Source organism: Peromyscus eremicus, unplaced genomic scaffold, assembly GCF_949786415.1.
Source record: "Peromyscus eremicus unplaced genomic scaffold, PerEre_H2_v1 PerEre#2#unplaced_32, whole genome shotgun sequence".
Classification (NCBI taxonomy): domain Eukaryota; kingdom Metazoa; phylum Chordata; class Mammalia; order Rodentia; family Cricetidae; genus Peromyscus; species Peromyscus eremicus.
This window is the reverse complement of record NW_026734292.1, coordinates 2,993,311-2,996,865: the sequence shown is the minus strand read 5'-3', so window position 1 is coordinate 2,996,865 and position 3,555 is coordinate 2,993,311.

The window sequence follows — 3,555 nt, the reverse complement described above, 5'->3', positions numbered from 1 at the left end:
GTACTGTACTTCCTACACACACGGGCCATATGTAGTTCAACTCTGCTTAGGAAACTGACAAGGACAGTAGCTTCTCTTCAGTACAATACACTGTACTTGCTGGGAACAGACGCGAGTGCCGTTGGCACTGTGTATGGCAATGGGAGCACAATATTGTCTTTCCTTACCAGAAAACAACTCTTGTTCATAAAACCAGAAACTGAATGTCATTCAACTCCGTTTACGAATGGGTAACAAATGCTAGCTAGACTATCAAATAAAACACTCTGCTTTTGAGAAAAGAACACTCTTCTACTCTACTGTGTTTCCTATATGGCCTGAACAGTGATCAACCTCAGAACAAAAGAGCTGTGCTTCCTAAACACATGAGCCATATCTAGTTCAACTCTGCATAGGAAACTGACAAGAACAGTAACTTCTCTTCAGTCCAATACACTGTACTTCCAGGGAACAGAAGCGAGTGCTATTTGTAGTGTGTATAGAAATGGGAACGCAATATTGACTTTCCTTACCAGAAAACAACTCTTGCTCATAGGACCAGAAATTGCATGTGATTCAACTCCTTTTATGAATGGGAAACAATCAGTAGCTCTCCTTACAAGAAACACACTTTGCTTTTGAGAAAAGAGCTCTCTTTTACTCTACTGTTTTTTATAGGGCCCGAAAGTGAGCTTTCTGAGAACAAAAGAACTGTGCTTCCTACACACAGGGGGCATCTGTAGTTCAACTCTGCTTAGGAAAATGACAAGAACAGTAGCTTCTCTTCAGTTCAATACACTTCACTTGCTGGGAAGAAACGTGTGTGTTATTGTACAGTGTATGACAATCGGAGCGCAATAGTGACTTTCCTTACCAGAAAATAACTCTTGCTAATAGGACAAGAAACTGCATGTGATTCAACTCCATGTATGAATGTAAAACAACCACTATCACACCTTACTAGAAACACTCTGCTTTTGATATAAGAGCACAATTCTACTCCACTGTGTTTCTTATAAGGCCAGAATAGTGAGCTTGCTCAGAGCAAAAGAACTGTGCTTCCTACAAACACGGCCCATGTATAGTTCATCTCTACTTAGGAAACAGACAAGAACAGTAGCTTCTCTTCAGTCCAATACACTGTACTTGCTGGGAACAGACACGAGTGCTATTTGCACTGTGTATGGCATTGGGAGCGAAATAGTGACTTTCCTTAGCAGAAAACAACTCTTGCTCCTAGGACCAGAAACTGGAAGTGATTCAACTCCGTTTATGAATGGGAAACAAACACTAGCTCGCCTTACAAGAAACACACTCTGCTTTTGTGAAAAGAGCATTCTTCTACTATACTGTGTTTCTGTAGGGCAAGAACAGTTAGCTTGCTCAGAATGAATTAACTTTGCTTCCTACACACAGGGGCATGTCTAGTTCAACTCTGCGTAGGAAAATGACAAGAACAGTAGCTTCTCTTCAGTCCAATACACTGTACTTCCTGGAAACAGACATGAATGCTATTGTACAGTGTATGACAATGGAAGCGCAATAGTGACTTTCCTTACCAGAAAAAAACTCTCGCTCGTAGGACCAGAGACTGCATGTGATTCAACTCCTTTATAAATGGGAAACAAAAACTAGTTCTCCTTACAAGAGACACTTTGCTTTTGAGAAAAGAGCACTCTTGGACTTTATTGTGTTTCCATAGGGCTAGAACAGTTTGCTTGCTCAGAACAAATGAACTGTGCTTCCTACACACACGGGGAATATCCAGTTCAACTCTGCTTAGGAAACTGATAAGAACAGTAGTTTTTCTTCTGTCCAATACACTGGACTTGCTGGGAACAGACGTCAATGCTATTTGCACTGTGTATGGCAATGGGAGCACAGTAGTGACTTTCCTTACCAGAAAAGAACTCTTGCTCGTAGGACCAGAAACTGCATGTGATTCTACTCCGATTTTAATGGGAAATAAACACTAGTGTTCCTTACAAGAAACACACTCTTCTTTTGTGAAAAGAGCACTCTTCTACTCTACTGTATTTCTGTAGGGCCAGAACAGTCAGCTTGCTCAGAACAAAAGAACTGTGCTTCCTAAACACACAGGGCATATCTAGTTTCACTCTTCTTAGGAAAATGACAAGAACAATAGCTTCTCTTCAGTCCATTACACTGTACTTGCTGGGAAGAGACGCAAGTGCTATTGTACAGTGTATGACAATGGGAGCGCAATAGTGACTTTCCTTACCAGATGACAAATGTTGCTTGTAGGACAAGAAACTTCATGTGATTCAACTCCATTTATGAATAGAAAGCAAACACTAGATCGCCTTACTAGAAACACACTCTCCTTTCAGAAAAGAGCTCTCCTCTACTCTACTGTGTTCCCCTAAGGCTAGAACAGTTTGCTTGCTCAGAACAAAAGAACGGTGCTAACTACACACACAGGCCATATCTAGTTCAACTCTGCTTAGGAAACTAATAAGAAGAGTAGCTTCTCTTCAGTCCAATACACTGTACTTGCTGGGAACAGACACGAGTGCTATTTGCACTATATATGGCAAAGGGAGCATAATAGTGACTTTCCTTTCCAGATAACAAGTCTTGCTCGTAGGACCAGAAAATGTATGTGAATCAACTCCGTTTATGAAGGGGGAAGCAAGACTAGCTCGCCTTACAAGAAATATACTCTGCTTTTGAGAAAAGAGCACTCTTCTACTCTACTGTGTTTTCTATAGGGCCAGAACAGTGAACTTGATCAGAACAAAAGAAATGTGCTTCCTACACACACGGGCCATTTCTCGTTCAACTCTGCTTAAGAAACTGACAATAACAGCACCTTCTCTTCAGTTCAATACACTGTACTTGCTGGGAACAGAAGCGAGTGCCATTTGCACTGTGTATGGCAATGGGAGCCCAATAGTGTCTTTCCTTACCAGAAAACAACTCTTGTTCATAGGACCAGAAACTGAATGTCATTCAACTCCATTTACGAATGGGTAACAAACTCTAGCTCAACTATCGATTAAAACACTCTACTTTTGAGAAAAGAACACTCTTCTACTCTACTGTGTTTCCTATAGGACCCGAACAGTGATCAAGCTCAGAACAAAATAACCGTGCTTCCTAAACACACTGGCCACATCTAGTTCAACTCTGCATAGGAAACTGACAAGAACAGTAACTTCTCTTCAGTCCAATACACTGTACTTCCAAGGAACAAACGCGAGTGCTATTTGTAATGTGTATGGCAATGAGAGTGCAATAGTTACTTTCCTTTCAAAAAAACAGCTCTTGCTCATAGGACCAGAAACTGCATGTGATTCAACTCCGTTTATGACTGGGAAACAAACACTAGCTCGCTTTACAAGAAACACACTCTGCTTTTGAGAAAAGATCACTCTTCTACTCTACTGTGTTTTTTATAGGGCCGGAACTGTGAGCTTGCTGAGAACAAAAGAACTGTATTCCTAAACACAGGGGCCATATCTAGTTCAACTCTGCTTAGGAAACTGACAAGAACAGTAGCTTCTCATCACTCCAATACACTGTACTTGCTGGGAAGAGAGGCCAGGTCAATTT